General features: G+C 42.1%; 1 non-coding gene across 1 annotated transcript; it reads left to right on the top strand.

Annotated features, from left to right (window-relative positions):
* The first annotated feature begins 478 nt into the window (after positions 1-478).
* trnac-gca (transfer RNA cysteine (anticodon GCA)) lies at positions 479-550 on the top strand. The gene has a single exon. It is a non-coding gene; the product is annotated as a tRNA-Cys (tRNA).
* The last annotated feature ends 11,658 nt before the right edge of the window (positions 551-12,208 follow it).

Genomic DNA, 12,208 nt, shown 5'->3' with positions numbered 1-12,208 from the left:
TTAAATATAGCCTACCCGGCGTGGAGGGGAGGAGAGATTTTCAAGCTGCTTCTGCTTGAACGATTAAAGAAAATCGAGGAACACTACAATAACCTTATATGGAGTAGGCTACTCAAAATATGTGCTAAATATAACAAAAAAACAGCACTTCTAATCAATATTGATATGAACAGCACAGAACAAGAGCTTTTGCTGAGGAAAAAAGATTTGCTTGTCTGATAGTCGGATTAAATTCACTTTTTACTGATTTCCCATGACGTTTTTTCGAACTCTTTCTGACGTTTTAACGCCCCCTGTCGATGGTGAGGGTATCTAGAACGCTTACAAAATGATCCTTTAGCAACAGTCACTGCAACGTAGCCTACATATTAAATTCAAGACGTCAAAGCGAGTAAACATTCGTCCAAAAATATATGTACTACGTTGATTTTTACTGCGTACAGATTTATAAAGTGATCTGCGATACATTCATATATCTGGGGGTATAGCTCAGTGGTAGAGCATTTGACTGCAGATCAAGAGGTCCCCGGTTCAAATCCGGGTGCCCCCTCATTTTTTTAAACGGCCATATAAAGTTCCTATGATTACAGGCTGGCTGTTTTGTAACACGTGTAACTAAACGTTGTGTGGTCTTGCTTTTATACAACAGTTAAATCAATGGGGAAATGTATTATATTATACATTATATTGCAAGGCTCAAGACGCACTTGTTCCCGGAGTACAACGGCACTTAGGAATGATTGGCTGGACCTGATGTTAGTTTCCTCCAGGATCACGATGTTCCTTTTTGAGAGACTTGCTGCTTTTGTTGGTTTGTTGTAACTTTCTTTAAATTATTGTACTCGCCATGAAATATATTATTGTTGCTTGCTTTGTTCCACGGGTACACTCTTGCACTTTTGAGGTTCTTGCTGTTTAATTGTAACTTGTCTAACTACATAGGGAGTCAGGTGGCTGAGCGGTGAGGGAATCGGGCTAGTAATCCGAAGGTTGCCAGTTCGATTCCCGGTCATGCCAACTGACGTTGTGTCCTTGGGCAAGGCACTTCACCCTACTTGCCTCGGGGGAATGTCCCTGTACTTGCTGTAAGTCGCTCTGGATAAGAGCGTCTGCTAAATGACTAAATGTAAATGTAAATGTACATGCTCTTATTGTTCTTCCCTTTGGGATTTATTTGGTTTTCACAATGTATGCATAATGTTTGGCTACCCGCAATGTTAGGGCTATCTCGTTGTTATGATCAGAATCAGAATCAGAAAGGGATTTATTCGCCATGAAAGTTTGCACAGGCAAGGAATTTGCTTTGGCAGGAAGGTGCATACAATAAACATATACCTAAAATTTAAATATGTGGACTAACTATACAAAGGGTACATAAACTAGCAGTACTAAGTGGGATTAGAATAGAATTAAATATACAATAAAATATAAGTTGCCGTAAATTACAATATAAAAATACAAAAATACAAATATTACAAAAAATACAAATGTACAGGATACCATGTTGTGGTGCAGTGCAAAAGCAGAGTGTTTTAAGCAATAAGTCATTTGAGTCAGTGTGGTCCCTTGGCCTTGTTGAAGAGGCCAACAGCGGAAGGGAAGAAACTGTTTTTGTGGCGTGAGGTATTGGTCCTGATAGACCGCAGCCTTCTGCCGGAGGGGAGTGACTGAAACAGGGAGTGTCCAGGGTGGGAGGAGTCGGCCACAATCTTCCTCGCTCGCCTCAGGGTCCTCGAGGTGTGCAGGTCCTCGAGGGTAGGCAGATTGCAGCCAATCACCTTCTCAGCAGTACGGATGATACGCTGCAGTTTGCTCTTGTCCTTGGCAGTGGCAGCAGCGTACCAGACGGTGATGGAGGATGTGAGGATGGACTCAATGATGGCTGAGTAGAAGTGCACCATCATTGTCTTTGGCAGGTTGAACTTCTTCAGCTGCCGAAGGACGTACATCCTCTGTTGTGCTTTCTTGATGAGGGAGCTGATGTTCAGTTCCCACTTGAGGTCCTGGGAGAGGATAGTGCCCAGGAAGCGGAAGGACTCCACAGTGTTGACTGGGGAGTCACACAGGGTGATGGGGGTGAGTGGGGCTGTGTTCCTCCTGAAGTCCACAACCATCTCCACTGTCTTAAGAGCATTGAGCTCTAAGTTGTTCTGGCTGCACCAGGTCACCAGGTTGGCCGCTTCCCACCTATAATCAGACTCGTCTCCACCAGAGATGAGCCCAATAATGATCAGTCACATTTAGTCTGTTTTTTTTTTTTTACCTATGCACTTTTGTAAAACTCTCTCTTGGAAGTCGCATTGGATAAAAGCGTCTGTTAAATGCATAAATGTAAATGTAATGTAAATGAAATTCTTATCATAAATAATTAACAATGTGTTTTTACATTAATTTGATTTAACTCTTACCTATTCCAGTAGTCTATCTCGGTTTTTACCAGTAACTAACTATTAGGTATAGGCAACTAGCACTAATTTATTTGTTTCTTTTTTATTTATTACTTTAGTCATTATTTAGATGCAGTAGGCTTGCCGTAACCCTGACACTCAAAAATGTATTTGCATCAAAACTGGACAGACAGTTCAAACAAACATGTGAAGAAGAAAACGTGCACAGGGCTCTCAAAAGTTTGGCGTGAGATTTACGACGGCGTAGGACTATTAGGTAGCCTGGTCCTAACCAGACCCTTGTACATTTCATTTGTACAGAGGGTCTGGGATTGCTCCATTGACAAGCGTTAACTTCCTTGAAGGCGGGTACTCTGTTGAAGTTTAAAACTATTCGATCTGCTCAGAGCCACTCTGATCTGCCCTTAACCAATCGCTAGCGTTCGCCTTAACCAACTCCTTCACCACTACTGTAACAGAGCTAGCTGCTGTAGTTGGAAAATCAAACTTTTCCCAAACCCCGTGGGGAGGAGGGCCACAACATCATGGCCACCAACAAAACTCAGCAAGGATTGTTCTTGCTCCGGCTTTAACTTATGGATATTCGGCAGCGTTGCCACAACAGACCGAATAGCTTCGCTCGCATCTTTCTCCGCCGCCATTACTGAACTACAACTCAAACTAATGCACGACATCAACGTCATCGTTCTCAGCCACTCCCTCTGTTCGCTGATTGGACCTACTTTTTTTTCTGAAAACCAACTAATACACCGAAATCCCAGACCTAGTACAGAAGCAAAATCAAAATTGAGTGGAAGTACGTAGGAGGGCAGAGCCAGGCTAACTATTAGGGCCATTGTAGGTTAAAAAATAAATTGCGAGAAGAAAACGGGAGACATAATAAAGTATTTTTAGTTACCTTCCTGCCACAGTAAATTCCTTGTTTGTGTAAAGTTAGGCTACTTGGTGAATAAATCTGATTCAGATTCAGAGAAATGGATGACTTTATCAAATTATACTTTTCTATCAGATATGGCAATAAGGAAATACTTGCGAATTTTGTCCCGAATCACCAGAATGTCATAGGCATCCGAACTGTATATGGGCTTATAACATAGGACAACTGATTTGGATGAGGTAGTCTATATAGAGGGAGTCAGGGAGTTAGATGGCCGAGTGGTGAGGGAGTCGGGCTAGTAATCTGAAGGTTGCCAGTTCGATTTCCGGCCGTGCCAAATGACGTTGTGTCCTTGGGCAAGGCACTTCACCCCACTTGCTTTGGGGGGAATGTCACTGTACTTACTGTAAGTCGCTCTGGATAAGAGCATCTGCTAAATGTAATATAGCTTTTGAGCAAATTTGTGACTTATTTTCTCGCGGAAAAACTCAGAGAAACTATGAGATTTCTTTCTCGCAAATTTACGACTTTAAAGGTTGTGTAGGCAAGTTGGGTGAAGCTATTCAGTCACGTGACTTTTTTGTTGCGGCCGCCATATTTAGGACCTATTCGCAGCTTCTCCTCGGGTAACAGAACTGCCGGGAGACTTGTCTAGTGAGTCCACCAGAGAGATCGAGAGCATTTGAGAGAGCAGCATTGTTTTGTTCACAAATTACCCCATGTCACATTCACACATTAGAATCACAATAAGCAAAGCCTAGTTCAAGCATCGCACTCGGGCAGCTTGCGTCATATCATCGCCATGTAGGCTACAGGCTACCTTTTAGTGTTCTGCGTTGCTGCCACCCACCACCACCTTCTTCTCCCCCATGTCTGTCTGTGCTCGCCGTCGGGGGATTTCACTCGTTGCTCCCTGCCTCCTTGTCAAGGCAAAAAAGTCAAACCTATTTTCATGTAGGCCTATGAATACATTGTGAAATCAATCACCCAAGTGTCTTAACTGAACTATCATAATGAACAAACATGTTAGTACTCACTAGCCTACTCGCAGAGTTTCGAGTTTATTGAATGCTAATTGTGTTTTCTTCATATAGACACGTCAAATTGTGAATTGTTGCGAAGGACCATTGCTAAGTAAGATGACAAAAATGAGCAGAGACTCTTATTTTGATGGTCTGCCGAGACCGAAATGACCTTGGGTGATGATGAGTAGCCTAGGCCTATCTTTGCGCCTGTTCCTCACATGCATGGATAAACCGTGATAGAACAAACATGTCTTCTCAGTGTCTACAGTATTCTGCCAGACGGACCTCCTAAGCCGGGGCCTGCAACACTGGTTTTCTTTGTTGATGTCCCTTGCTGAGGTCAAAGCCTTCTACTTTGGGCCAGGTATGGAGCTAAATCAGTGACAATAAACTGAGCTATTAAAAATAGAAATTGGCATTGAAACAACAAGTATTGGCACTGAAAAATGTTCAACTGAAGAAGAAAAAGTCTCCCAATCCTTTTATTTTATTTAGATATTTGTATGCATCATGATGGGTTTTTCAATTTAAATCTTCACACATTTTCTTGATTTCAGTTTTTTTTTCAATTACAGTTTTTTCTGTCGTTGAACTTTCTGTCACTGTTTTGGCGTAGAGGGGAGGGGTTTGAGGGGAGGGAGTGACCTGGAGTGTGCGCGGCCCCTCCACCAGAGTCCGTCATCCTCAGTGCAGCTTGCTTGAGATTTGGTGGCTGCAGGTGAACTTGTGGAAGCAATCGAGTAGCATGTACCTGCAGAGCCGGAGAGCTGCAGTTTCAGGACCGCTGTTTCAGGACCGCAGTTCTAGAACCCTCGTTTTATCTGGCAGCGCCAGCTAGCGAATTGGATGACAAAATATACTATTGAGTACGTGTCACTAGATTGCAACAAGATAGGCTATTTGAACGGTTTGAGAGAGGCAAGAAACAATTAAGGAAAATATTGACAATTATTATTGTAAATATACAATAATAAACAATAACAATCGCAGTATCACATCCATCTGTAGGAGCCAAATCATAGGAAAATGCTTTGTTAATATTTTGCATTTGAATATTTAATTTACAATATTTAATTTAACTAAGAATTTATTCTGAGTGAACATCTGACAGTTATTGATGTAAAGTCTTAGCTTGGTCCTAACCAGACTCTCATACATTTCATTTGTACAGAGAGTCTGGGTTCGCTCCATTGACAAGCGTTGAATTCCTTGTAAGCGAGTACTCCAGGGCCCCGTTCGTCGTAAGGGTTGAAGCTAAGTTAATCAATTGTCCCTTTAGCCCGCTAACATTAGCGAGATGAGTGAGAACAGCAAATATCGGTTCGTCAACGGCTGATCCGCATCCAAATCATGTGGTTAATTTCAATCAGGCTAAACTTATCAGGGAAATTGCACGTGCACGTCCTACTTCAAAAGGCAGGAAAGGTCGATCACCAAAACCGTGATTTTTTTACGGTATGATGGCGGAAAAGACGAAAGAGAGAGCGGCGATAGGCTATTGTCGCCATCCGAGCAAACTATTATAATGAGTCTCTAAGAAGACAATAAGCATATTATCATGGCTAAGTCAAACACCGCTGCCAGAGCAAGACAAGCAGCTTGGCAAAAAATTGCCGATAAGCTAAATGCGAAAGTTCTGGGGAAATGTATAGGCTCATCTTAAGTGCCTCATTACCCCAATCAATCAGATCACATTTCTTTAAATGTGCCTGCTGGTGTAGACTTAATGGAAATTAATAATCGAATGAGATCTTGCTAGCGAAAATAATGATCTCAACTCTTTCAGAATAAGTAGGCTAGATAAAAACAAGGCCAACGAGTATCTAAGTGATACGAATTCATAGACAATTATGAGGATATATGTAGGCTACTGCGCTTATATCATGTACTATATATGTGTATATGCATGTAGGCCTATGTGTAAATCCCTCTTTGATTTCATTGACTGGGACATGGCCAGGGAATATGATGAATTGATTCATCAGCTGGTTAAGCGCCAAGTACACTTTTCTTACAGCAACGCATGCTGCGGCTTTGCCAATGTTTTCTGCATCGCCTATACTGTATAAAAATGTAGCCTATAGCCTACCTGACGCAAAAAACCTCAAGGCTATGCAGTCTGAAGGACAGTTAAAGTGTCAAGTAGCTTTATTGTCAATTTCTTCACATGTCAAGACATAAAAAGGAATCGATATGACGTTTCCCACTCTCCCACAGTGAAACATATAAAAAGCACAGGCACAACAGATAAGACAAGACATTTCGTAAAACATAGCGTTACATATTCACATACAGCAGCATAAGCTCATAATAAAGCATAAAGCTTGCTGCGGCGTGTGATATATTTGCAATGTACGGCCCGAGAAGGTCTTGCAAATAAATGAGTCCTTGTCGGCTGAATCGATATCGCTCAAACAAGAACTCATCCGTGTGAAATAAAGGATCTTGGCAATCGCGAAGAACTCTATTGGTATGGAAAGCTAATCGAACTAAAATATAGCTCCTTGGTCAACTGGGTCTCTCAAAAAGGGAGCTGCCATGTTATTTTCCGGGGGTGTGGCAAGCTTATCCAGCTACACTTACGTTAGCCTGCTCTGGAGCAGGTTAGTGCTAATTGATGTTACTATGGTGATTTATCGAAAGTTGCTTCCACGAACCAAAAAGAGGGGCGTTTTTTTCGCTAAACCGCTTAGCGAGCTACGACGAATACCCCCCAGGCCCGTAAAGATTACCCCCGCAGCCCCTGCACCGCGGGGGGGCCTCACAGGGATTTTTTTTATTTTTTTTAATCCAATTTGAATTACATGGGATGTCTTATTGTCTTGTCTGTGTTTCCAGAGTTGATATAAAAATAAAGGAAAGTATATTTAATTGTGCTTTCTTTATTAGCTAGTTTACGTCACTGTGTCCAATCCCGACCGCTGTAAACTACTATTGTCCAAACCCGAACGGGGTTTGGACACTCAGTTTCCGGTCTTTTTGCCAGCATTTTCTTTTGCTATCGCCAGCAAAGTGTAAGTAGTATTATTTTAGGCATACCAAACAATCTACGTGTAAAATTTCATGAACATATATGGACGTTTACATGTCTAAATAATATAGGAAAGTTACTTTGGCCGAAAGACCACTCGGCGACACTCGGGCGACGCTTGGGCGACAATCTTTACTCTGACAAGTGTGTCTGTGTTGTCATCGTACTGCTACTATGGGTTAGCATATGAGTGTATTTCAATGCTAGCTTAACACTACTTGCCAATGAAAATACACGATCATGTGTGACGTGATCTGTAGTTGAGGGGAGGAAGGGATGGGGGCTAGCAAACTTTGAGAAGAGTTCAACAAAACATCCAGCAGGTGGTGGTATACAGTCAAATTGAGATTTTATCGCATAGTTTGGAGATGTTGAAGCGTGATATCTTATTGTGGAGGACATAACTACGTCCCCGGATATGTTGACAGCATTGATGGTCAGTTTGGTGACCCTGGATCAAGTTAATATCCCCAGAAAAACAGCAGCAGCCAGTGTTTAGAAGTGCGGTCGGGTTTGGACAAGGGTAGTGCACGGCTAATTTACCGGCGCCAGCGTCTTTTGACCGGCTCTAGTAAAGGCTAAGCTAACTCTAAATTTTTAAACAATATTTAGCTCGAAAGGTAAGAAGTTAAAGCTTAACGTGAAATCAGTAAATCAGCTGAAAACGTGATACGATTATTTTTATCAATATTTGAAGTGGCATTTTATCAGAATGTTAGCTAAAAAACCGGTCGGGATTGGACACAGTGACGCTAAGTGACATGACGAAGTAGGTCAGATGGTCACACAGACCGGCGAGCCCGCTGCAAATAGGTAGCTAACTGTAGTAGGAAAAATGAAACGCACATTTAAAAGCGGTGCCCAAAAGCGGCATTCAAAACAGACAATTTTTGAATTAAATGCCAAACTTCCCAAAATTACAAATTTCTTTTTCGACCAGCCGGTGAAGGATGCACTCATCTGCCAGAAGAGACAGGTATTGTACTGTTTGCTATAGCTAACATTACTGTACCACATAGCTAACGTTAGCCTATACTTTGACAGCTGAACTGCTCTGTCTGTGTTGTGCTTCCAAGCGTTAACAGAGCCTCCTTTCCAAGAGCCAGGAAAATTAGCCTTGCTCCTTTATTGACTTCCTATCAAGCTGACAACAATGAAATGGAGTGAAACTACAAAAAAAGAGAAAGTAGAAAAAGTGCTTAATTCTAAAATATATGACATAACTGACATTATTAGCAAACATGATGCGACAGTAGTATCGTGCAGTTGCAGCGATTGTGTTTGACTATTTAAACATACAAAAACATAATCAAAGTTACAATAAGTCATTGTATTTCAGTTATATACATATTATGATCGTGTAAAACGTACAGCTTTCTACAAGATTCACACGACAAAAAATTGCTCCATTTATGATTTAGCGAACACGCTAATAATAAAACACAACTCCATACTATCAAGTATGCCTGATGTAGCCACGGCCATCAAATTATTTCTGACAATACCCGTGACTGTCGCAAGCGCTGAAAGGTCATTTTCCAAGCTGAAACTGATCAAAACATATCTCAGAAGCTCCATGTCACAAGAGAGGGTGTCAGGTCTGGCCATCCTTAGCATAGAAAATGAATGTGCGCGCAGTTTAGATGTAAAGAGTGTGGTAAAAGACTTTGCACACAGATTTGCTAAAAGACGTGCACATGTGTAGGCTATTCACCTGCAAACCGTTTGAGCGTTTTTTTCATTCATTTTCATTTCAATACATTTTCCTCACAAGACAAGCTTGAGTTTTGATATCTTGCATTTATTACATGGCTCTACAGAATGTTCCAAAAAGTTCAGTTGATCGCGTCGGGGTCCTGTTCGTCCCGTCGGTATTTGTATTACATTATCCATTACATATGTGGTGGGGGGGAGGGGGGGGGGGGGTCTTGTACAGAGGGTCTGGGATTGCTCCATTGACAAGCGTTAACTTCCTTGAAGGCGGGTACTCTGTTGAAGTTTAAAACTATTGGATCTGCCCAGAGCCACTCTGGATCTGCCATAACCAATCGCTAGCGTTCGCCTTAGCCAACTCCTTCACCACTAACGGAGCTAGCTGGAAAATCAAACTTTTCCCGAATCCGTGGGGAGGATGGCCACAACATCATGGCCACCAACAAAACTCAGCAAGGATTGTTCTTGCTCCGGCTTTAACTTATGGATATTCGGCAGCATTGCCACAACCGCAGAATAGCTTCGCTCGCATCTTTCTCCACTGCCATTACTGAACTACAACTCAAACTAGTGCACGACATCAACGTCATCGTTCTCAGCCACTCCCTCTGTTCTCTGATTGGACCTACAAAAAATGTGTTTCTGAAAACCGACTGATGCACTGAAATCCCAGACCTAGTACAGAAGTAAAATCCAAATTGAGCGGAAGTACGTAGGAAGGCAGAGCCAGGCTAACAAGTTACACCGTGGATAAATGAAAGTATAAATAAATAAATGTGAACATATGAAAACGTAAATGTAAATATATACACACAAATACATGTAATATTTATATATTTAGTGTCTCATTTAATTTGTAATTTATACATTTTGTATGTCAATTAGGCATTCAATTATACAATTAGTCATTTATTTAAGCTTTGTATTATATCATTATGTATTTATTCAAGTATTTAACCATTAAATTATTTCATTATTTATGTATTTATTTTACTTTTGACCCCTATAATCCTCCATATGTATAAAGCCTTGCAGTAGCGTAATGGATGACCTGATCAAATTATACTTTCAATAGGTTCGTGGTTCAACAGGACACAAGACGCTGCTCTTTTCTAAGTTGATCCACACCTTGAGGATCGACTAATTTGAGGATCTGATCGTATTGTGTCCTGTTGAACCACAAATTGAATTTGAATTGCCCGTAGATGTAACCAGCGATATCCTTGCATCCAGTGCCGGTCCTAGCACATTTGGCACCCTAGGCAAGATTTATCACCAGCACCCCACCCCCCCGGGAGCGCAAATCGGGGCGTCGCACCCCAACCACAACACGGACACATGACTAGGCACGGTTGCCGCCCCCTGCTGGTAGTGCGGGAGAGTTAATTAATGGATGCACTTGGGAAATGGCCGCCCCCCTCTTCATGCCGCCCTATGCGGCTGCCAATATCGCCTATAGAGCTCCGGACGTCACGTGACTTTACTGTTTACGTCGTCATTTTGGCAGGAAAGTTGTGTCAAAAATGATTGGCGCCAGAACTCAGACAGGATTTCAACCTGTCTGAGTTCACTGCGCACTTTAATTCAAAAGACATAGGCAGCTATAAAGCAAAACTTGATCGATTAAACATTAGTGATCCATATAATGTTCCCGGAGTTATTTTTACGACCTGTACGATTTAAAACTCTATCAACTTTAATTCGTCCTACTCTGGAGAGTCTTTGAGAGCCTACAAAAGCCTGGAGGGGTATAAATAGACGCAATCAGCTGGATTAGTGACGAATATTGCAGACAGGTCCTCCCAGCCAAACGGGGGCAACAGAGAACACTGCAATAATTGCAGTGACGTTCGTCAACAGCTAGCTACTAACGTTGGCTAACGTACATTATATCCAGTGTTGCCAGGTTAATGGTTTTCCCGCGGAATTGGTCAACTTTTGAAGTGTTGCCGCGGGTTGAATTGTTTGTCCGCTGGTTCGGGTAGACCTATTTTGCATGCAAATAACATGAATATCTTTAAATAAAAATCATATTTTAAATGAAATAATTTATTTATACCCAAATCCTACCATCTGACTCCAGATCAGCACGTACACACATGGACATGGGACACGCCCACACACACACACACATGCTCTCAGTCTCCTGAGAAAACCTCCTGAAAACTGCTTTTAATGCTGGCATACTAAACATTTGGTGTTACTTTGTAGATATTACAATACAATGGCAATGAAAGCAATGCTGTTGGACTTTAAAAACAGTAAATGGTTTGGCAGGGGCATATTTTGAGTTCTGATATTGGGCTGGTTTTATTGGCCATTGGACTGGTTTTTGGGCTGGTTTTGATTGGCCATTGGGCTGGTTTTGTCACACAGACCTGGCAACCCTGATTATGTCAGTGCACCTTTCATCACAAAAATGCCATTACATATTTATTACAGATAAGTCATTCCAAGAGACTGAATGATCCTCAGTTGAAGCCATGGGTGGTTGTCAGGAATTATGGGGTTCTTCTCTCTGGATCTTAGGAATCCTATATGCTTTCCTAAGAAAGCATATGCTCTCCCTCTATCTTTTCCCCGATGGTTCAGGCATCCCGGCGCACAGCAGCTATCCACCATGTTGAATCAACGTTTATTGAAATAAGCAGACAATTAAACTGTATAATATGTATGTAAGTATATATGTATGTACACTCTGGCGCTCCACTTGGCTCTCCACTTTCCTGCCAAAATGGCGATGACCGGTGCATGCTGGGATTGCGTGATGTCAACTACCGTAGCTCTATAGATGGACGACGCGTTTCCACTTCCTCCCACTGTACAAAGATGAAGCCAAAATATCCCGGATATGGGGGCTGCCATCTTGCGGTGGTGATGTAATTTGGAGCCAGAGTCTGCGCAGTAGTGATCGGGTGGTGGAGCCGCGGTATCGACCCCGGGCTAAAATCTATTTCCTTATTGCGGAATCCTATTGAAAAGTATAATTCTGACTTTTTACTCGCAAATTTGTGACTGTAAACTCGGAGAATCTCCTACTTCTTTCTCGCAAATTTACGACTTTCATCTCGGAACCCCCCCCCCCCCCCCCCCCCCCTCCTCCTCCGGCTCCGATTTTGTTTTCTTTACCTACTGGCCCTAATACGCCGTCGTA

This window comes from Osmerus mordax, chromosome 10 (assembly GCF_038355195.1).
Source record: "Osmerus mordax isolate fOsmMor3 chromosome 10, fOsmMor3.pri, whole genome shotgun sequence".
Classification (NCBI taxonomy): domain Eukaryota; kingdom Metazoa; phylum Chordata; class Actinopteri; order Osmeriformes; family Osmeridae; genus Osmerus; species Osmerus mordax.
This window is presented reverse-complemented; position numbering and strand designations above follow the sequence as displayed.